Genomic DNA, 25,540 nt, shown 5'->3' with positions numbered 1-25,540 from the left:
GCTGTCATTTGCTTTGCTATCAAAATACCAAGCACTGACCTGTTGGCTGGGACCAACTGAGAAAGAATCTCACAAGGAAACCAAACTAAACTGAATACTATCCAAAAACCAACCAAAGAAAAGCAGCCTACAAAATTTAAACATATAGCAGTAGTAGTGTTCACATTCCTTTTAATCACCCATTTATCTCAATCAGAGAGCTGAAGTGGAAGCACACTTGTATGTCGTACATATGGCAAAAATTGCCTACGCATTACACAGACACTCCTTCCCCTCCCCATTTCAAGTATTTTTAGCTCTTCCTCCAGAGTGTTATTGTATGCCAGTAAGATACTCTGGTTATAGAGGGCTGAATTAGCCTGGAGGCAACAGGGATTGCAACACAGGAATGGCAGAAGACCATTCTGAGCTTCCCTTAACAATAAAAGATCAAATATTTCATTAACATTATTTTCTTTCTGATTATAAAGCTTTGGAAATTGTTTCAACATGCTTATGTTTGCTTTTAAATTTATTTCAAATAAATACATACTTGTATACAAAAGGCAATTTAAATACATATAATGATAAAATTAAGTTCCATTTATGTATTATTCTTTACAATAACAATTTACCAAGATTGTTATCTCTTTCATCTTAATTGGGTAACGGATTTTCCTCATTACAACTGTTTGGGAAAACAAACAACTGAAACCACTAGTTTTTTTTAAACTTAATTTGCAGACACTGTTAACACGTTTAGCAGTTATGATGCATATTTTCCTCCACAACTTCTCACAGTGTTTCATTATTGAGCTGTACAATTCTTATCTTACATGTGAAATACATCGCTGTGATTTCATATGCCTCAGTATTACTTATCCTTTACTCTCAATAACAAGTAAACACATGGGGAGTCAGAAAACAAGGGGAAGACTGGAGCACATACTGCATCCTGAGAATTTCTCTAACTTACTCCCCCTTCCTTTTGTCCGATGTGTTTTAAGTCTATCATGACTAGGATAAAGTATTTATGGTGTCTGAAAAATTCAGAAGACTTCAAAATCCGGAGGATTTATTTGCGCATGATCCATTTCATGCAAGTACATAAACAGGGTTCAAAAGGGCAACTTAGGAAACCAACTTAGAAAATAAGCAACAGCAACATCTTGGAAACTCACTGATCTCCCTGGCTTCATGCTTCCTCTGACACTGCTAGTTTTATTCAAATTGGTCTCACAACAAGGCAACTTGGACATCTGTTTACTGTTGTGATTACTTCTCACTCTACCAAAAACTCGGTAGTACTTTAAAGCAATCAAGTTTCAGTTGGCTGACAGCAGACTGAAAACAAGGATGGGAGTGGCTGCACTGCTGTCACTACTGGCAACACAGCAGAGCAGCTTCATTCAGTGCTTTTTGGTCTCCCTACTCTTGGTCTTCATTCAGAGCCACTTTCAGAGATTATGATAAGGAGACAAATCCCTTGAGATTGGCCAACATTGTCAATGCCGAGACAAGTCAGACTCTACAAGCACACCTCTGGAGCTAATACAAAAATTCAGGAAATGTACATGCCAGCTTCTAGCTGAGTCCTTTGCTAAACATCCTGTTGAATTGCTTTGGTCTTTATATAAAGAAAGGTTTTGGCAACACTTTCCATAGTTGGAGGCCCTTTACTGAATAACAGATGGACTAGAATTAATTCCTTTATATTACAAATAGTGATAGGGTGTCACCAGTATGATCTTTTGGAACTCCAGTTATGCTGTATCAGTAACACTTTATAATATCCCTCCTGAAGAATATTATGGAAATTAAGCCTTGAATTTAATGAAAGTCAGTGATAACATCACAAATAGAAGCAAATAGAGGGTTAAGAGTTAATCAGGCAGGGTATACAGAAGAGTCATATGCCTAGAAATGCCAGATATACATTTGAATTTCTCTAGCACGTTGTCAAAGTACTGAAGATCTCTGACATTGCAGTGGCAAAAACAAATTTCATTTGTCTGAGAGAAATATTCTGATTCATAAAAAAGTCCCTAAGATAATTAGAATTAATAACAAGTTTAAACCAAAAGAAAATTGAATGCTTTTTTAAGTGACATATGGCTGGAGCAAAAGTTAGATAGAGGTGGATGATTTATGCTTTGGTTCAGTGACCTAGGTTCAAATTCAGCCAAGACTAAAATGGAAGTTGGTTTTTCAGTCTGAATAATATAAATGTTATCTGCAAAGAGTTACATTCTAAATGCTATCTAAGCAATTAATCCAGAGGGAATTATTTATAATTGCTAATTAGTTAGACAACTACAAATGATATAGAATAGAATTATATTTCAGTTCTGTTTTAAAATCTTGTGGGCTAATGTAATAGTGTTCCATTAGTATAAATCCCTTTACAACGAAGATTAAAATAAATGGGACTGAAATTTCCTTGGCTTTTGTTTCCAGCATTGCTATAATGTATGCTTTAAACCAAAATCCACTAATAGGATCTGCTATCTAATTGAGGGACTGAGAGTTCACAGACCATTATCAAAGTTCATGCTCATTTAAGCAGCTGTCAACTTTTTTCTTAAACTTACAGAAAGTGTGACCAAACTTCAGCTTTTTATTGTTCCTCTCAGTCCGCTGTAACTCTATATAGAAGAGATAACATTCAATTGTTGATGGATATGAAAGTACCAGAAAAGAACATAGGCAGAAAAATATTTTTTTATGAGCATATATTGTGATCATTCCTGTGTGTAAGGAGAACTATTTTCTAAGACTACATGAAGTATATCTATGTTTAATTTTAAAATTCACAGAAAAAGATAAATACTTATATATGTTTTTGCAAAACATGAGCTGTATTTGGAAAATAGACAAATTTTAGTACCTTTATTATGTGTACAATGTAAAACAGCCTAAGATCAGCTTTACCACAATATTTTGCTCTGTTTTCTATGGGCCTATTTGCCTATGCTTCTACTAATGCACGCATGATTTACACAGCAAACCAAATGATGGCAATCACACACAAAACTAGATCTGTGCAGATTTTCAATATTCATACCAGCACAACAGTGTTATTTGTAAGATGTCCTTGGCCATTCCATCTATCTCAATAGTAATTTCTTGACAAACTTTACTTATCCCTTTCCTTCTTTTGGTCTCCTCTCCATTGCGATAACTGCAGCTTTCTCAGAAGTGTAAAGGGATATGATTTTCTCCACAGTTATTACAGGTAAGAAATGGAAGTGGTTGTGCAGGAAGTGGTTTACTTCCCTTTTAAAGCATTCACTTAAAAGGCTTTTGCAATATGCAGTAGTTTGTATTTCACAGATTATTTTATATGTGTAATTATTACTGAAAATAGAAAGAGTTATTAAGACTGATCAGAACTTGATTTATACACATCTACTCATTAAGGAACAGGTTAACACTTCCTCTTTCAAAGTCATACAAGATTTCCTTAAGGTGATGGAACAGTCAGTGTGATGCAGTCAGATAAGGCTATAGGTATGAACTGGTCCTCTATGAAGAATCTGTCTGGTACAGAAACAGTTTAGGAAAGGCGCAATGAAAGGCAGCTCAGCTGTAATTCTGAGATCACAAAAACAAGGTGTAACTCTGGTCCAGTTTACGTCCACTAAAACAGGGGGATAGAGATCCACCTTTCAGACCTTTCAATACACTCTGTAAATACAGTAGATTGCTAAAACACAAATTAAAATTCAAACAGATTTAAGAATCTTATACTGTTATCTATGTTCTCAACATATATATGTTTTGTGGCAATGATGAAAGGCTTTCAATGCTTCATATTCCAGTATTTTTAATGTATTTGATCAGAAATAAGAGTTCCATATAAATACAAAGCATCCATCACTTGCATTTTACTTCAGTGTTCTACTGTCTGTTGTCCTGGTAAAGTAAGGAAGATGCCACAACGTGAGTCTCATCTTACTCCAAACAAAGAGAGAAATAGGAAATTACATATGAAAAAATGTCCAAGAAGTTCACAGAAAGGTCAGAGCCAATGGCTGTGCAAACTGAGTGACATGATTACTGTATTAATTAGCAGTTTAACATGCAGAGTAAATCTAAGGGAAAGACAACTAAAGTGATCAAATAGAAAACCCAGAATCCTGTATTAGTAGCTCATTGATTTTTTTCCTCCAATTAATTTAAAACCTAACAAATTACTGTCTGCCACGTGACTGATCCCTGACAAGTTAACAATACATTGTGAATGTAAGTATTTACAGAGATTGGATACTAATAAAGCAGACTGTTGAAGTATGTGATTTTAGATTTAATTGGAGTTTCAGCAAAATTAAATTCAAAAAGAAGGTCAAAGTAAATTATTTCTGTTTATTGATATAAATTTCGTGTAGGCTCAGGAAGATGTTGAAGCAATCTATTTCAATCTAAAGTTGCAATTCATTGTTAGATACTTAATTAAGTCTATTTTCTGGAAGTTTTACAAATATTCATGCAAGTGATATTGACATCACTGGGCTTCTTTCATGTATATGAAGCAGAAAATGTGGCCCACAGATTCATCTAAATTACATTAGTGCTAACCCAGAATAATTTCTACTGTCTCCACCAGTTTTCTTAAAAATGTAAATGGGAGCAGAATCTGGCTTTGCAATGTAATTACTCACTTAACATTTTAATCTAATACATTTATTCAATGCAAATATTCTACATAATCATGTAAATTAAGTTATACTTACACATCTAATGCTATATGTAACTACAAGTTTAACAACTTGCAATAAAATAGTCCAAAAATCTCACGTGATTGATTAGATCACTGCAATAGACAAAAATAGACCATTCAGTATAGGATAGTACAGTCCATTACTTTCATAGCTAGGAAATTTTTGGATTTCCTACATGTAAAAGGGCTGCTCCAAAAGTAATGTCTCCTATTTGATTATGTTGGCTCACAAGGTGGATGTTGGTGAGATGTCAGTAAAGGTTGAATCTTCCTGCCAGTACTGTTGCTGTGACATAATGGCAATACTATCAAACACCACGGATTATAGAATGAACCAAAGCAACTCTTATTCTTTACTATAGTAACAAATACAAAATTGCAAATAAATAAAGAGAAATGATCACCAGAAAAATAATAATAGCTGCAAAGTCAAGATGCACAAATCACCAAAAAGATGAAATAACAGATAGGCAGTGAGGAACAAATGGATGTTAAACTAAATTTAAAACTCAAGTTTTTCTATGACTGGAGAAGAGAACTAAGATGATACAGGACTTAAGAGGAACTATGTTTCTTTTTGTATTCCAGTTCTATACAATGCATACAACTCAGCAATGATACCAATATGTTTAAATGAAAAGTACTCAAGTTTAATAATTCCTCACATAAACTATTTGTCCTGCATAGATAATACAGTACTCATAGCAGAAAATGCACTATGCTAGCTAAGTGTATAAAAGATTAGATTGATAAATTCTAGAATCTTAGAGCTATTCCAATTTTTCACTAGGTAGGAACTAAGTACATCTATAAGACGAAAATCTCTGCCCCTTCTTATGCTCAAAGCTTCAGACTTCACTGAGACCTGCAATGCTGCTGCAACCCCATACTCCACAAATTAATTTAGGGGAACCCTAAATTGTCTACTAAAAGTCAATGTGACCTACTTATGTAGGTTATCATCTTCAGATGTTTTCACAAGTATATTCAGTTAAATACAGATAGTCCATTCTGCACAAGGAAAGAGAAATTACTCACAAAACCCAAGGCTTTTGCAGGTATCATGTTGAGGTAAGTCTCCAAAAGAAAGTGGGAGAGTTCTACTCCCACTGAGGAAGATTAAACTGAGGTTGAGATTAATTAAGCAGGAAAGTATAGCACATGACACTTAGTCTAATAAAGACATTTGCATATTTAAAGGAAGTGAAATAATATCTATTTTAATTAAGTAGGCTGCTCCTTCAGGTTAATGCATTCAGGGGAAAAATTAACTCTGCCTTGAATCCCTGGAAGAAATGGAGATTGGCTGTAGGAAATTGGCCTCCTGAAAGGTGATTAATGGACTCAGATGATGAGGACTGAATCCTGCTAAACCACTGGGACTTTCTGTGAGACAGGTGCAGACATTCAGAGCAGGGGTTCTATATTCTTTAGCCAAAACCCAACATGATCTGTGTGAGGGCCTCCTACAGCTACAAATCACCTCCCAAGTGTCACCTGTACACAGAGGCTTTTCTCTGGCTGTTTCTTATGTTGATATCAAACTATTTGACATCTAATTTTCTCCATCAGCCCAAGATCCACATTTTCTCAGCTTTCTCATGCACATCAGAATTAAACGCTTATGCAGCATTTCACAATGCATCTTACCAAATGGATATGTACTGCTGCTGTTGGTCAGGGCTTCCTGCTGTTTGGTAGACTTTTTTTTTTCTTCCTTACTCAGTACAAGTGATTGGTAGAAGCAATTAAAATTACATTCTGTATTTCTTTAACTGCTAAATAAAAGTGTCAGTTTCTAATGCATTCTCTTTACAGCTGGTTTTTATTCTTTGACTTACTCATGTTTGAATCCAAGAGTTGTTAGAAGGAACCTGCTGAAAGTGATTGGAGGCTCCATTCTTGAGTGTATTTTAAAGCACTGGAGCTAAAGCCCTTTTATGCTCTAGCAGAAAACAGTATGAAGCAAGAACAGAGTACAAAGCCTCCCTACATCAAGCTGTCTTCAAGTGGAGAATTGCAGCAGCCTTCAAAATAACAGCTGGTAAGAAGACAAAGTTGTAAAATTGAATTTCCAAACAGAAAAGGTGAAGGTAAAGGGTTGGCTGCAGCCAAAGGGAGTGCAATGCCTGCAACATGGACACAAAATTATATTTACTACATCTTCAAAGAAGAAATCTGATATCATTTCCCCTTCAATGCAGTGCATTATGTTACTGTTTTCTGCAGAAAGCTGATGTTTCCATTGTATGCCTCATATAATCTGAACAAGAATAAAGTAGAAATCTATATTTCCAAAAGGCACTGATGATGTCACATTAAGGCATATATATATATATATATATTTTTTTTTAGAGGAAGGAGTTCTGGATGTGAAAGTTTTGTAAACTGAAATTGCAATCTTCAAGGAGAATTATGAAACAACGTGCACAAAAACCTAAATTATTAGAACCAAGAATTGGGAAAGTTACTGCTAGGTACAAATATAAGGGATAAGTAAATCAATATTAAATCCAAGTCTATTAAGTGAGTCATGTTTCATAGAAGCACTGCTTCCTATTTTTTATTGCTGAGCATTGCTCAGAATGCATCTCTATTAAAAATATCACTCTTGTATAATAAAAATAGCCAAAGCTATTAACTAATAATAGAAATGATAACTTTTACTTCCAACACTTTCCATTATAGAAATACATTATGTGTAGAGACAACACACTTCAGGTTTTCAGTAAATTATGTACAAAAAAACCCCAAAGATGTAAATTAGATGTCAATCTAATTATGCACAAAAGGATGAATCCCTACACCAAAGGTAATGGAACTTATAATCTATGTTCTTCCAAAGGACTTTCACTGAACATAAGCCAGTGAAAATGAGATCAGTTATAAGTCTGTATATATTTTGTTCTGGTAAATAATGGGAAATTAATATTTTTCTTTGAAATAAGATGGAACTGTCACAGAATCATAAAATGTCTTGAGTTGGAAGAGACCTTAAAGATCATCCATTTCCAACCACTCTGCTGTGGGCAGGATTATCACTGATTTCTTAAGGAAACTGAATAATCTTTTTTTCTAAATACTGAAAATGAGAGTCTGATTCAGAGCTGAACATGTGGCTCAAGAGAGAAAAAACACTGCTTCATTTGAGAAAGTACACACAGTCACCACACTGCTTTGCAAGTTGCACAGAAAGCAAAGAGTATTGCTTTACTCTTAGCACATAAAGTCCATGAAAGCTAGAAGTTGCATTCCTGTCTTTCATAGGACAGATCTGATTCTTCTCAATATGAGGTTAATTCCCTCAAATGAGACTGAGACATTTATAATTTTCATATTATGATGCAAGTATTCTTCAGAGAAATTGATAGCAATTTAAATCTAATCTAAAGTAACAATTATGTGTGTTAAGACAACTAAGCATGTTATAAGAACAAACACAAGAACAGTATAAAAATAACTTAAAACACAAACAGAACTAGATCCTTTTGTGGTCTATGAAATATCTCTTGCTGAAGTGAAAGGTGTTATACACTTTGATTTCTGACAATAGAACTCAAAAGGAGTGGCAGATTCTGAAACATCTGTTTACTGAAAGGCATCCTATGTGTCTAGATATTACTGAAATGTTGCATTATATGAAATTAAACACACATACAGTTTCTTTTGTATGTACATGAATGGGACTTGCACATATTTTACTTGGAGAAAATTCTTCATTTGTTAAATCAACACTATTACAATGAATTTATCTCAATACATGGAAGACATCATTTAATGGTTTGAGCAGCTACTGTTCCAAATTCAAGCCTGAACTGTGCTTGCCAATCTAATTTATTACAGGGTTTTGGCTTTTCTTCACCTGCCAAGAATGACTGCCTGAGAAGTGGGGAAAGAGAACTGAAGGCCAAAAAGGAACTGCCCCAGCACCCACAGTGTGAGCAACCCATGTACACAGATGTGCACAAAACAGTGCCCACACCTGTGAAACTGACAGCCAGCTGTCACTCGTACTTGGGTTTATCTCTCTGGTTCTGTCCAAGGAATTCATATAACAGGGAAAGCTGTGCTGACTGCTAGAAGGCACTCATTGCAATTAAAAAAATTGGGGGGAGAGGGGAATTGAAAATAAATACATAAATGGTGCCTTGCAACTACTACATGATTTCAAGAAGATGATGTGATGTGTTATGCAGGGGAGGAAATATGGCCCCTACTGCAAAAGAGGACCTAATGTTCCATGTGCTCAGGCTGTTTAGGGAATTTAAAGCAGCTACGCTCTCTTCCTATCAAAGCATATTATTGAAGAGCTATTCCATTCTGAATTTGAAAACCACATTTTCTGTGTGCATTTTCAAGTTAATCGTGCTGACAGACCAACAGGTTGTGTGAAGCCTGAAGTTCAAAGGTATACATACAAGAGTGGCACAGATCATATACGTTTAGGCTTTCAGCATTTTAAAACGAACAACGCATATGAGCACTTTAAATTACATAGGCAGGCATTGAGACAAAAGCTTCTTATTCTCTCAAGGTACTCAGTATTATGAATGACTGAAGAAAAATACAAAGCAAAATTAACCAAGCTGAGTAGTACAGCTGACATTGGCTCACTCGCTTTAGTTTCTTTTTCCAGTGCAAATCTCAACCTTAGACTACCTTTCAGAAGGTGAGATATAGACCAGCCTACAATACTGTTAGTGATTCTTACAGCCTCCTAATTGCTCAAGTAGATGATTAACAATTCTAATAGCATTAACAGCTGAAACACATCTTAAAGTTTGACAAGGAACTCTTATTCTCTTTACCCTCAAATTGTTACTGAAAGACGAAGAAATGTACAAGTCATTTGAAAAGCATTTGAAAAACTGAGAGGTTCCAAAGGTAAAAATCTAATAAAGCAATAAACAATGTTGTTAAGTAACTCCTATGTTTCCAGTATCACTTAGGCTTAGTTTTGGAAAACAACAGCAATGCTTGCCAAATTCATTGTGAACATTCGTTTTCATGAAAACTGTGGAAAAAGAAATATAAAACTTTTGTAATCTGCCATCTGGCCAAGAGGAAGAAAACTTTCTGAACACTTTAAATGGTTTCAAAGTCAGTTAACACAGTGAAGTGGGTGAAATGTTTGAAGATGTTTAAATGTCGTATAAGCTTCAGCTTTTTATCACAAAATGATCGTGTGCATGTTACCAACAACTAAGGTTGCCTATAGTTACCTTCAGAGTATCTTAACTACTGGAAATCTTCAAGAATATAACTGTATTTATATTTTGGTTTCACTATTACTAAGAAAAAAGGTGGCATTAAAAAAATAGACTTCATTCTCAAAATGAATTGCTACTCAGTGATTTAGACCCAAAAGAAATGTTAGTCGAATTACCAGAATATATTTTGATTTTTAAAATAGTTAGGGATGTCCAAAGATGCTAATCAGGACGATGAAATAAATTTTAAATTGTTGAATAAGTAGGGCCCTGGTAGTAGTTGTCCCTTTTTATTAGCAGGACAAGGTTAAAAATTACGATGTTTTAATAGTTAGATGTTAAAAGCCATATCCTGCACTATTACACATAAATAGCTTATGTTACCATTGACTTTCATGGGGAGAGGTTAGGTCATTAGGCCCAGCTCCAAGAAAGTACTTAAGCATATGTTATAAGTTTAACTACCTGCTAACTATGCGTATACTTAAAATTGGGTATATGTTAAAATTTCATTATGAATACCAATAGAATTAAAAAGCTGTTGTAATCATCATCACTCTAAAACATTACACTATGGTGGGAATTTCCACATTTCGTTTGTAATTTTGGAATATGAAGAGTAAGTATATAGTATATTAATGAGAACCAAAAAACAATGCATCCCTTGACATGAAAAATAAACATCTTAGATCTAAAGTGTTTTTGTAAATTCTAAATTCAGTGCACGAAATCAACATTCAAACAATGTGCTGAGCACAAGAGGTACACTGCACCCTGCAATATTGACATTTACGCTACACGTTCTTCTATGTTTAGTGTTTTATCTTGTATGATCTTTCCTACTAAAGTATTAAAAACAAGCCTTTTAACATTAATGTTGTCAAAATTGCCTGATTTATTTTAAAATTATTATAATTTAGTTATTTAAAAGCAATACATTTTTTTCCTAATGTTTATCTGAAACACATTCCGATGTAGTAGCTTAGAATAAAATGCAATTTTACAAAACACTGTTAGATCAGGTTTTTATTTTAAAGACTGGTAGGTGACAGATCAATCTCATCTAAATTGTTTGTAATTATACACACTTTAAACTACATTTATTTCATCTTCTATGTACATACATCCAATGAAATATTAATTTTTTCTTTTAAAATGGTTATTGAAAGACTGATAGAAGAGTGTCAAAATGCACAGAAAAGGCTATGCTGAAACTTCTGCTTAATTACATTGTCTATTATTTTTCATGCTCATGAAACTAAATGGAATAGTCTTGTTTCTGACAACCTAGAACAGATCTTAATTTTGTAATCAAGATCTAAATATGTGGATATACCACACGTCCTATCTATTTCAAGGGAGCTGCTATGCAAAGTTAATTCTTAAAGTGTTTTTTCCCCCCTAAAGCTTTATTTCTAAAAGAAATCATAAAAAAAACTGTTCCTATACTGAGTAAAATATCTTTGAGTTAATGAATTGCACATTTTATGAGCTAATAGTGAGAATAGAGGGAATGTAAAAAACATTATATATTGGTAAGTGTTTTATTGGAAAAAATGAGCATTTTGCTCTCCAGTCTGACTGGCCAATTACAATGATTTGTTTCTAATACGAGGGTAATTTTGTTTTCTTAAAAAAATAAACCATTAAGTTTAGCGTTGTTATTTTTTCAGTCAGATTTTCTAAGGTGCTTAAACTCAACAGTTAATTTGTTATTTTCTTCTATACTCCATTTTGCTCCTGAATATAATTTATTTATGATGAATATATATATGTAGCCTGATGAAATTCTCCTTAGAGCATCTAAACAGTTTAAAGAAGGCAGATAAAAAATGAAACCATTTTTTAAAAGACAAAATATAAGGTCTAAATATTAACTGTTTTTTTCATTTCTGCTTCTGGTATAGGCACAGAATCCATGTATAAGATATTTAAAATATGTAAATGAAAAAAATAAATGTCAAAATGTAATTTGTCAAAATGTCAAAATGGAACATTTGTAATCAAATCAAATGAAATAATCTTTTTTTTTTTTTTTTTTTTTTTTTTTTTTTCCCAGTACAGTGACAGGTCTCGAGGATAAGAGAAAAACCAAAGTAATTCATTGTGGCCTTTGTGTTTTAGAGTCTCACATAATATTCTCCTGAGTGAACATGAAAAAATTGTCTAGATGAAGCTTATCCTATGTGGGATGATTATTAATCATTGTCAAACTAAATGGATGAATAAAAGATTAAAGCCCTATTAAATTGTGATAGTAACCAGAATAATTTTTTCTACCTATTTCTTTTTTTTTTCTTTTTTTCTTTCTTTTTTTTTTTTTGCTTTTAAGGGGATCTGGGGCCTATTTGCTTTGAGAATTTAGAAAATATATTCTCAGTTCCGGAAAGAATGAGGACACACTTGTAAAAGCCTGTTCTGCTAATTAGACACACATTTTTCTAAAAGAAAATACGCGATTTTACAAGTTGTCTTCTTCTATATGATGTCAAAATACATTTAAAATGTTTTTCTCTAGCGAACTGTGCTATTAAATAACACAAAAGACTTCCAAAGTCAGTGAAGTGACTGATGTTACTTTTTTTTTTTTCATATTTAAAAGAAAAAAGTAAATACATACACACATATATACACTTGCTGACATGCAGGTAATCAGGTTTGTGCTTTACAGTGATACAAAGATAACTTTTATCAGTGTAAAATAAGGTATTTCTTTTAACTTGTTTTATGAAAGTTTATGTGAATGATATGAGGATGTATGCAAGCCAATCTTCGAGCAGTTCTAATCCCAGTGTCCCAGTTGTACCCATCAGTAAACAAAAGTAGCTCCTCTCATGTCCACAGAGAAGGGAAAAGATGGAAACTGTGAGCAGGCTGTGACCCAAACCCCCGTTCATTACTTCACTCCAATGTGAATTAAAATATGTAAGTGCCATATGCAAAGGTAGATATTAACACATATGGTGCAAAGAGCCAATAGCTTCCTCATATTTGTCATTCAGTTCAGACTCAACACCACAGTTTTCACCATTTGATATTCAAGGAGCAGCATTAGAAACTAGATTATGAACATCATCTACGTGGAAATATAAACATGAACAAAATTCCTATTGTTTTCTGGATCTTACTTAGGATCCAGTGGACATTTGGCAGAGGGAGGTGGAGCAGATGACTGAAATGGGGTAGCACATTCTCCAAACCTGGTTTGCCAATGAATCCAAGAAACTAGAAACCAATGTGCCTTTCTGTAATTTATGGCACTGCAGTGAAACAAAATCTCCCTTCCCCTAGAATTAATAAAGAACAAGAATGCTCTCATTTAATTATTCAAGAGAAATTACTGACCCTTTGAATTCATTTTTATTTCTTTTCTTGTCAACATTTTTTCTCTCATTAGTAAACGCATAGTGACTTTCTGCGTATTTGTTCATCATCCTCTCAGGAAAACCACTGCAGAGAATTATTCATTTCCTAATCGATGTATTTTTACCTCTTTTCCTTACTGCACTTGAATATATACAACTTAAAAAACCAACATCTTCTTAAAAAAGGCTATCTTTACATTAGGATGGAAAATAATTACTCTGTAAATGCCTTCCATTGCTCAGCAAGTGACATGAGATTGCAACCTCTCTCACTTCTGAATCAGTGCTTTGTTTGACAAAGAAGTTCTCTTTCACACCGTTATCTCTGTGACAGTGGATTTTCTTCCTCTTCTCTAATGGCAGTAACAAAATTCAGAAGAGGAACCTGCTGATAAACCTGGCCAATTCCCAGGCCTCCAGCTTTCAGCAGGTGTGAGAAGTGATGTATTCCTTTCCACCTGAGCTGTCAATGAACAGTAATCACATTAACTTCACTGTCAGACAATACCACTGACTCTGCACCTCTCCGACAGTGCAGGGAAATATTATAAATGTCAACATAAGCCACAGTATTAACGATACTCCACAGCTGGCTCATGGAGGGGCCCTTGCACATTTTCTCAGTAAGTGTCTGCCTGTACATTTGAAATTAATTCTACTAAAAAAATAAACCTGTAACAATCAATTAATGAGATAATTTTAAGGCACGTATATTTGGCATGTCTTGGTTACACCATTTTATATAAAATCTCCTGCTGGAAAAGACAGTAAAAAAACCTTGTCATTATACTGACCTACAGAAATTTGCTATGAATTAAACCAGAGCTTTCTACATCAAACAGTTGAAAATATAAATGTGTTGCATCATATGTAATTTTTACATTGGAAAAAGAAAGGAGAATGATCTTGTGCTATTCTTCCCTGCAGAATTATTTGGTTAACCAAAAAGCATTAAATAATTATTTTTTCACTTGCTTGTGTTAAATATTTACTTTCTATTTAAGTATTCAGCTATGTGACACTGTGTTAATTAGGCATCACACAGTGCCTTTCTCTGTTCAGTAAACTGCAGTCATTATTACCTGAATGGATAGCAAACCTTTTTTGCACATATTGAGATTAGATATTTCTAGATCCACATACATCAGGAGATCACACTGCTAACTACAGATCTGACCTTAAGCATAGGCTGGATTTAACCATTTTTCCCTAGTCTAGAGTGTTATAAAAATGTACGTGATTACAGATCTATAAAAAAAGAATATTGATTGACATTACTGTCTGGAAATACTAATGAAAATGATAGAGTTTAAAATTTGATTGAGTGACTCTACATTTTTTTTCTAGCAGCTTCAAAGGTACTTTCCTTACTGATTTATGTTCCTTGTTTTGTTAAATAGTATTGAAAATGTCAGCACAAAACAAAAACTGTGATCCTCAGTGTCCTCTGCTTCTCACTCATGACTTTCACTTTATATTAAGAGAAGAAAAATCAGCATAGTTAAAAGCCATGTTAACTACAACTCACTGAAACTTTTTAAGCCTAATGACAATTTTTTAGAAACACTTGAAATGTGCAGTACTCTCCAAAAATAGTCTTATTTTCATATTGTGTGATTAGGCAATAAAAAGAGAATTAGTAGTTTTGAGTCTTCTGTTGGCTGATCAAAAGATTCTACCATTCTATCTATAGGCAATATCAGCCTCAATTCTATAAGAACCAAAATTCAGTTAAGAAACTGAAAATTCATATAGGTGAATTTTGTTACTGTATTCTATTGTAACAGTGGGATAAAATTCAATTTCTGGAGCTTTTATGCATTTTTACAGCATCTGATATATACCTTAGGCTGTATCTGATAACAAGGAAGAAGATTCTTTGTCTTAAAAAAACTCAGATGATTACATTCTGATAAATGTGCACAAGAAAGAAAATGTTCAATTAATTGAGGTATTTTTTTAGAGCACATTTAAACAATGTATGCAGAAAACAGTAAAATAACCACTTAAGTAAACATGCTAACTGGACAAAGAATAAGACATTTTGTTCACCCTAATAAAACCCTTCACTTAATCTGGGTTTTATTTAACCGTATCATACTTTTTCTTTTAATGTACAGTAATCTCAAGACTAAGCAGACATTGGTTGCTATCTTTAAATGAGAACTTTTTCATGTGTGTGCATGTGAAATATTCAAGTGAGATTTTTTCTTTTTTGAATGACTTTTTTATTTCTTCCAAAAGCGTATACCACATTTATACCAAAATGTGAATAATTCTTCTGGCATTCACTAAACTCAAGAACAGAGAATTAGCACTTTAATACTGATCTACCTATTGAAACAGAAAATTATTTAAAATTATTTGCATCTCATAAAAAGTTCTAACATTTTAAAGTGGAAATTTACTATTGATACATGTCTACAGTTCCTGTGAACAAAGCTCTTCAAATCTTTCTGAGACATGCTAACATAACATAGAAATATACAGTATTTGGAAAAGAAACGTTGCTGTGGATAAAATTAGAGTATAAATATTCATTTTTTTTCTTATTGAAAGCATAATTCAGAAACAGTTGTGTTTTCTATACTATTTTCACAAAGAAATGTAGCTTCAGGAAGAAGGCTAAGTTTAACTCATTAAAGGTTCTAACAGGGGAACTAGAAAACTACAATTAATTTTGATTAGTTTGATACTATTAAATTCATTTGCAGTCTCAACACACATGGGCAAGTCTGCCGCCTATGGCTTCATTTCTTAGGAATCCTGTTATACATTTGAAGTTCCTATACCAACAGATTTGCTATTAATCATGTTAGCACAGAAGTTACTTCAGTATCACACACATTACCTAATCAACTTTAGTGCACTGTTTAACCTTCATTATATTTGCTGGTCACTGTATTAACCTTAATTTTAAACAGAAATTATTTCACTGCTTCTGACTCTTTCTTAAAGTATATCACTTATGAAGAATTTTCTTAAAATCCAAAGGTTATGATGGCACTGAAAAGTATGCCAATAGCTGTTCTGTGAGATGAGAAGCATGACATTAAAAAAGCATACAGGATGTATGGAACAATTATCAGGGAGAGAATCCACCTAAAGTAAATCTTTCAAATAAAGAATTAACTTTATTAAGAGTTTCAAAAATTATAGTAATATTTATATTACTAAAGAAATAGTATTCCAATAGTGATTGGAAGACATGTATTAGGTGTCTGCGAAACTACTTTCCTTTTAAATGTAGTAAGTCCTAGTGTCACAAACTTATTGTCCAAGCTGCTTTGGGCATTAGCTATGACACAATTAATTCAGAAATATTTCAAAGGCAACTCCTATCAGAACAGCTTTTTTTTCCACCTTTTACTTCTCTTCTAATTTACTCCTCTTCTAATCCCTTAACCATTGAAGTAAAAAGTATTTGCAAAAATTGAAGCATATGCTTGTTTGTTATGAGAACCCAAATAATTTACTTACCAGAGCTCACTTAGTTCATGTGTGAATGTTGTTGGGCCTAAATTGCAGAGATTTGGTAGCCGTAGGCGGCAGACTTGCCCATGTGTGTTGAGACTGCAAACAGTCTGGATACCCCATAGTGAGGCAGGAACAGCCCTACAATGTACAATCTTAGAATAGAATGAAGTGACAAAGTGTAACAGCAACTTGTAACAAGTACATCATGGACTAGCTGGGAAGGTACAGTGTCATTCTGTTATGTGGCTCTATCATCCATGTGTACTTTCACAGTACAGGAAAGATGATATAGCTGCCAATAATACCAGCTCCCTAAACTTCTTGTCTTTTAATCAATTAATACTGAAGGGTATTAGGAACAGATTTTCTCTTTTAGATTCTTTCAATTTTTATCAAAATTGTAATAAAAATATTTTTTAAAGGAATGAGATTTCTGCCCAAGCTTTATGAATCTCACTCAATTATTATAATGTAGGAAAGGTCTGTGAAGTCACACTTTAGTGATTAAAAGAGTATTTTTGGATTTTTCCTTATTAATAACTATCCACGTGTCAATTATTTTAATTAGAAAAGTAGTAATTGTACATAAACTCCTTTAAATGCTCTGCTCCTATATCCTCCTGAGACTACTTTATGAGAACTGTAGAGAAAATGAGAGAGAATTGGTATGAGTGTAATATGTAGGTCAAAACCAGAACATTTATACCACTAAAAAAATTGAAACTCCTCAGATATCAGTGCAGAGACCTGTCTCAGTTTAGAGTATATGTGAATTAATGAATCTAATTCAAAATCCAAGATTCCCATTTTAGTAATGATCAAATACCAAATGACAAAAGACGTATAAAAGATCAAAATCCCAAGAATTTGATTAACTGTAGTTCCTTCTAAACTCTGACCTCAAAATGAAGTTCTCGGAGGCATCTACTTCATGCAGTTCTAAGTTTCATACACTTTTCTATCACCTCAAAGCTTGGTATTTCTGTATATTATTGGCCTTGGTTGTCAAGGCTATCTACTATCAAAGTAGAAATGCTCAGAAAAGCTATGTTGCCAAGCCTCAATCCTGCAAAGCTGAGATTTGGAGGATGCTAATATCATTGACAATTGGGTGCATGCATTTTAAAGTGGTCTGTTTAACATGGACCAGCAGAGACAGGAATAATATTCACTGAGCTTTGCTTTAATCAACCTTGTGACAGTAAGACACACATTTGTTTAAGAACAAGGACCATAAGCAAACACTTCAAAGCACCTCTTTTTATTTTTTCCTCTCCCTGAAAACTAATCCAACTTAAATTGCAGCTTACAAACACAAGCTTGTTTTGTAACCTGTCAAGATTAAAGGAGATCCTTTGTTCTTTTCTCAAAATGTCTCATACACCTAAGTATAATTACTAGAGGTATTACCCACACAATAATGCACATTAAAAAAATGTCCAGGCTGCAGTCACAAAATAAAAGAGAGTTTAAACTGTGAATTAATATAATCAAAGCACTGACCCAAGACTTAAACAAATCTTCTTGGAGATTATAATAAAGCTTAGATAACTAAAAACATTTTTGTGCTACGATTTCCCAGTAAACAAAGCAATTGTAGGGGGCAATATGCATCTGTCAAACAACAGATCTAGATGATCTTACAGTTTAATATACTGTAATTGTACGAAGCAATACATACAAATTTAAAGAAACTGTATTTCTTAAATAAGTATATTCTATACTTATTTAAAGAAAATGTAACAAACAAAACATGATGTTATAAAATCAAGGACTCTAAAGTCCATGATAGATCAAGTCATTGATCTGTATTCAAAAGATTATAAATGTATAGAGATTACAACTGCCCTTATTTCAGCTTCACTCATTCATGTTTGTGGGATATAATGTGATTTATAGGCTATTAATGGTATCTCCAAAGAGTATGTATCACACAAAAAAATAAAAACCTACCTGTGCAAATGATAATTTATATTGCCTAGAAACTGCATTGTTACATCAAGTGATGCCCTGAAATAGACAGAACAGTCTAATGTAAAAGTGCCAGATAAAAGCAACTTCTGCATATCTCTTACTCAGTGCTCCAATGATATTTTCAGCTTTGTCAAGAAAAACATATATGTGTAACATATAACACCTAAGAATTGCAATGCCCAAGAGCTGCTCTTCTCCATCCAGAGAGCTGTGAAGGGTTGGCCTGGAATTTACATACGTATATTTGTTTAGGAGGAACCTCCGTTAGGCATTAAGAACAGGAAAAAGAAGAGCTCTATGTACAAGAACGTATGGAAAAGTCTGAAACCAGGAATCACTTTTCACAATGCACGTGGAACGAGAGCTCCCTAGGTGGTATAGGATGCCAGAATCATAGCCTGGAAGAAGAAAGAGGAAGGCCAGAGAGTCTTCTGTCTTACAGTAAAGAGTCTGTTTACTGTCATAAATATGTGGGAATGCACTTACCCTCACTCCCCATGGGTCTAACACATATTCTTTTGTACCTTTTTAAAGCTCTTGAGTGGATAAGATAAAATAGGGCGAGAAGGGACCATACTATTATTACTCTATTCATGTAGTTGTCAATGTCTTTAACAAGTTATAATCAAGAATAAAGATTATTAAACTTGCAAGATGCATGTAACTGTCCAAGCAAAACAAAACTGCTATCAAGCACAGAACCTCTTTACAGATGAAAAAGCACAGATTTATCAAGCACATAAACACAGCTAGGCATTTAAAGAAAAACAAATAGCTTATTGGGAGTATGGTCACATACATCTGCACACAGAGCAAAGTTTGAATGGTGCTTTTTTGAAAAATCTGTTGTCCTGTATCTCACAAAGGAGCTAAAAAACAGCAGACAGACATGAGAAGACTACTATGCAGATTTGACTTAAGTCCTTTAGAGAAACTTGGTTCAGTCAGGAATCTCAACTAAGCCAAACCTGTCATGCCTGCCCAAGTCAATTAGGTCTGATCAATGCCCTTTACCTTATACTGGCACAACTTGTGGTTTCTCTACAAGTATGGACTATTCTGTAATCACGTCTGCCCTAGAATCAGAGTCCTTTGTCTGAGTTAAGATAATTGTTCTATTAAATCCATATCAAATACAACTTCAACTCCTTGATTATGGAGACCGGATAGCTGATTTAAACATCCCTAATAGTGCATGTAGAATAAGTTGAATTAAGCTATCTGTGCCACTAATTAAAATCATTGCAACTTGAGTGGGCCTTAAGGGCAAAAATCTGTTCCTTCTAAAAGAAACATGCATAAATATTCTGGGAACACTTAAGTATAATTATTATCGCCTTCAGGATTCTGGCCTAAAAGTACCAGAGAGTGGCTGCACTCTTTATAGCAAAGTTTATTAGCACTGTTTATTTTTATTTTCATGTAGTTAATACATAAACACCTTGAAGTGACAGTACTTTTGAAGATCTGTTAACATATTTTATAAAACCATTAAGATTACTTTTGTTCATCTAATTTCTTTCAAGTCAGTTTTAATGGAAATTTGAATTCTCCTTCTACAGAACAGACAGTGATAGGGATTGCATTTTTGCTGGCTCTTCTGCAGTTTGGAACTAGCCCAAAGTCACATGTATTGTATGTGTGCAAAGGACCGAGCCACTTCACTAGACTGTAAAAAGCGAAACAGAAAACAACTTTTACCTCTTTCAATTTTTTCATCATGATGGGGAATGTTCACACTTTTTTGTTAAAGATTAGAGGGAACTAGAATGTAAAAAGTAAAAATGGGAAATTTCCCCAACTTTTGTAATCGTGTCTTTGAAGAACACAATCAGCACATATCCTGTGCTCAAAAAGACCTAAGATGACAGTAATGAAGAATTACCGAGGCAAAAACTTGAACTGCTGCGTGGTGTTCTTGTAGCAGCAAACAGTATTTTGTCATGGTGTTGTAAGGTGATTTTGATAACATACTGATGGCACTGCTGAAACTAGTAAGTACTACCAAGCAGTTACCACATATTTTACATATTACAGTTCTCATTCCTTTGCCTTCACACAGGAAGGAACTCATAAATTTTTGGTAAAAGAATTTCTGTGGAAAGTGCAAGTATACTAAAACCATTAACTAAGTATTAAATATCTAGAAAATCTGAGAGGCCTAAGTCTGCCTTGTGGTGCTACCATTCAATCACTGTGTAAGTAAATCCAGACATTAGGGTTCTTACATATTCTCACGTATGACATCTGCATATGAGGTCAATATTATAGTATTGAAATATTAGTGTGATTTAGAAGTTTCTTGTGTCTTAACTTAAAATGGAGCCATCTTAAGAGATACTCAATTCTAGCTTTCACTAAAAATGCTAGAACTTTTACAAAGCATTCTCCATTTTGAAGCATACAAACTATGTGAACCAACAGTAAAAAATATGTATAACTATGAAGAACTTATCCTATCTACAAGTAATGTTTTTCAAATATAGTGGGTTCATTATTGTAACTGGGAGAGACACCTGTTTTTACTACATGCCACCTTCCACAGCACAAAAAAAAAACAACAAATTGACTTTGGTTTTTCATGTAAGAAAAAATGCTAACAACACAAAACAGAATAAAGCATAGACTACTGTTTCCAGAGCAGAGAGAGATTATAATTCTCAAATATGACAGCAAAAGTAAACTGACTTATTTCATGAGCTTCATAGGAACCAAAAATGAAGAAAAAATCCATGCTTTTTCATTGGCTTCATGTAGTTGACAAGCTGCTGGCTACCATTAACTAAAACAGAAGCCAGACATACACTGACCTTTAAATTAAGTTTAAATGGAGAAAGCTGGTTTAAAAATATTGAATTTTTAAACCTGCATAAAAAGTCAAAATTGATTCTTCTTTCTCAAATCAAATACTGTCAGAAAACCATAGATCTTCTCCTTTGCTCTTACAATGTGTTCTATTTGAAAATAACTTTCCTGCGTTTTTTATGTTCTGTTCTAAATTAATGAAATAATTAAAAAACTACTCATAAAATAGCTGATAATGAGGTTAGAATTGGCTGTACAGTGGACTGGGGTTTGTACAGACATCCCATGTGATTGTGGGCTATTAATGGCAACAGGCAGCACTACCTATAATACCAGTGACTTAAAGTAATAATAGAGATTAGAATTTGGCTTTATATATTAAAAGTTTAAAAAAAATATATTGTTCCCTAGTAGGACCATGGAACACAGCTATGAACTTTAAATTTCTACATGTGTAAAACAGAAATTGTGTTTTCACCTTGTTTCTTCTCTTACTGTGAGTGTGTGCATGCAGTCCCCAGTTTCTCCAAATAGACCACTGAAGTTCTCCTGCATGTGTCTCAGCTTCACCTCAGCATCAGATGGCATCTACCCCTGGTGAAAGCAGGTGCCCAATTCCCATTGTGTTTTTTTTTCTCACAAATTATCAGGATAGCATCTGCCACCTTTCTGCTGATCTTTACTAACCAATTTTATTTTCCTACAAACATTTAAAAATATTCTTTATTTTATTTCAGTGGTATAAAATAGATGCCTGATGTGAAATTTTCTGTAATGAACATTTGCTCACTTTGGACATCTGCCTGTTTACACACAATCTTTAAATCCACAGAGTCTCATTATTGCAGGCTCCCTTGTTTTACAGGCATCTCATATTTAATCTGTATGTTCTTTAAATGCAAAGCATGTTATATTTAGTGTTCAAACTGCAGCATTAGTAAACTGAGCCCTCATTTATGTGTGCACGTGGGTGAACTGGGTGTCTCACAAAGGATTCAAGCAGATGCTTTCGCTTTAATGATATTTCTAATCATCTCACTTATGCCCCAAGGATATTTTCTTATGCTTTATTCTCCCATCATGATTTCTACTCATTACAGCAAAGTGTTATTTTAAATCTACTTTTTATATTTGAACTTACTCCAGCATCAGTTCTTAACCAACTTCAGTTTTTTAAAAACCATATACGTTCCTTCTACTGTCTATAGGCACTGTCTTCAAAGGCATAGACAATGTTCAAAAAAATAATCACTGCACTCAGTGGTGACTTGTAGTCTTTAGTAGCGATAGCAGCAGTGATTACTTTACTAACTGTTAGGGTCATGAGCCTGACCTAAACTCCAAACTTCCTTCCCTAATTCTTTATGAAAACTGACAATGTTTTGGTATGTAAGCAAGCACATATACACAGACTTTATGTATTAATCCTCATGAGGCAGAATAGAAAAATAGCAGAACAAGAAATGTGTAAGTAGAAAAAGGAACCAAGGTAGGTAATTTGCCTCGTTTGTATATACATTTACAGGAAGAACATAACTAGCTATTCGAAAAAAGGAAGCAGCAGAAGTTAGTGTCTTTCCTTGGAATACATAGAGAAAATGATTTTTCAGAATACTGAGTTGCAAGGGCAAATATCACAGAAATATCTGCTTCAGTGATTTCACTTCTAATTTGCACTACAAATTATAGGTCTAATCACTGGCAAAACTCACAAATAAGTTAAAACATAATTAAAATCATTTAAAGTTTTCATTGAGTAAACACAATTTGTTCCATTATTTTGTACGGACTTTCCTTCAGAATAAGCAAAACCCAAGGGTTCTGATTAAAAACTTTGTTTAAAATATAATTAAAAAGTTACAATGCCAAAGTTCCAGCAGAAGAAACACAGCACAAATGAGCAAAAAAATGAATTAGGGAAGCACAAATCGACAGTTTCATTATCTAAAATAATTACTAGTAGACATTGATTATCCAGACCTAGTAACAAACTAAATAAATAAATAAATAAACTAAAATAATAATAAAAAAAGTCTACTGATTTGCAATCTAAAATTAATCATCCATAGCCACAGCCATATGTATTTGCTTTCTATCAACATCTGACAGATTAAGTTTGTTTGAATTAATGAATAGAAAGCATATTTTCTAAATCACATTTTCAGGCATTGTATTTGAAAGTCAAATGTTTGTATCCCATCAATAAACTCAGTAGTGTCATAGGATAAAACTATAATTGGTTAGTTCATCTGAAATAGAAAAATACTTGTTTTGATGGGATGTAGATGAGTATCCCTGGGAAAGACATTTAGAGTTAGATCCAAAGCAAAAAAAAAAAAAAAAAAAAAGTTTGTAAACATTCTGTTAAAATAAATGAAGAATCCATAAAAAGTAGTTATTAACTGATGGTTCTCCATTCACAAACCAGTCTAAGCAGCTGTAAAATTTTTAATTGGGTAAATGGTGTTTTTCCCCATGAAGTTGCCTCTCATACTGCATATTTTTAGCTTCTGTTAGAAGATACAAAAAATAATTTGCAATTAAAGAGGGAAATTTTGTTCTCCTCTCAAAATCTTTCCCAATTCCTTTCCTATATAGGAAAATATTAGCTGTTCTTATCAAGAACAATTCTCAATTATTTTATGCCAGTTCTTAAATTTTAGTAATGCCTTTGTGTAAGAAAAGATTTTTTGGGCTGACTTAATGTTTCCTGCTTCATTCCTTCTTTTCCAGTCCCCATTTCTCAGAACAAAGACTAGACACATGCAGATTTATGTTAAATATAAGCAAACATTTTCATTGGCAACAGACGTGTGAATGAAATACACTTAATACTGCATCTACAGAGAATTTAATTTTATTTAGTAAAGATTGGGTTACAATCTGTCTAAGTCTTGATCGTGGATCTAATACAAATTCTTTTTACCTCAGAAAACAGGCAAATCCAGCACTGATTCTCCTGTTTTGGAAATAGGGAAAAACTAAAGAGATTGCTAATAATATTTGTCTTGTAAATGTCTCAGATTATGAAATCTGTATACTCAGGACACACACATGCTCAAACACTTGCACACATGCACACGTCAATCCTTATTTCCTATAAATACATACTTTGTTCATTTGAAAAGCTCTTGCAGATAATTTATAATTCCTAGTTGCATATTGGCTATAAAATTTTCATTTGTTGATTTATTTTAAGAATTTAAGTGACTCTGTGTCACTGAGTGGTTACTGGAATTACAGCCTTTCTATCAGCAAAACCTTGACTCAGAAATCTGGGCAGGAAAAGACAGTACACTGGCAAATGGCTGCATGGCTCTTGCTTTGGCTGTTGTTGGTCTGTGTTAGGAGGAGTGCTGTTTCCCTTTCTGTGAGCAATTTTGCTTTAATAGAAAGGGCAGTAGCCAGAAGGTGAAGAAAATATTGCTGAAGTTTTCAAGGCTGAAATGAAGCTATGCAAATTACCTACTTTTTCTACACCATGACTGATGTTTCCAGCTATCATTTTTTTGGTGAGATGTCTCTGGAACCTGATCTTTGTTTTCAAGAAAACCATTTACATATTAGAAATGCTTCTGATTTAATAATTAAAGTAAGAGGCAGTTAAAGAAAGGATATACCTGCATTTTCTCTAAATGTTGTCTTTCTCTGAAAACTTTCAGAAGGTGTTCATATTTTTTGAGTATTTTATGATTTATAGCAGTATGCACTTTCTCCATGACAGCTGAATGCAAGAAATGAACATCTTAATTTCAGACTTTATTTGAAAATGACTCCAAGCATCCTAAAGGTTATTCAGCTAAATGAATCTTTTAATATAATGGCTAATTTTTCCATTATTCATGAAAACCCTGAAGAGCAACTCTAAAATTCTTTTTATAGTAGATGTGTCTTCCTAAGTTAGAGGCAACTGTACTCAGCAAGAGAGTGAATTTACAACATGCACAACATTCTAAACATGTTCTTTAAGAAGAGATCATTACCCATGTGTGTTACACTAAATTGCACTT

Source organism: Meleagris gallopavo, chromosome 9 (genome assembly GCF_905368555.1).
Source record: "Meleagris gallopavo chromosome 9, MGAL_WU_HG_1.1, whole genome shotgun sequence".
Taxonomy (NCBI): domain Eukaryota; kingdom Metazoa; phylum Chordata; class Aves; order Galliformes; family Phasianidae; genus Meleagris; species Meleagris gallopavo.
This window is presented reverse-complemented; position numbering follows the sequence as displayed.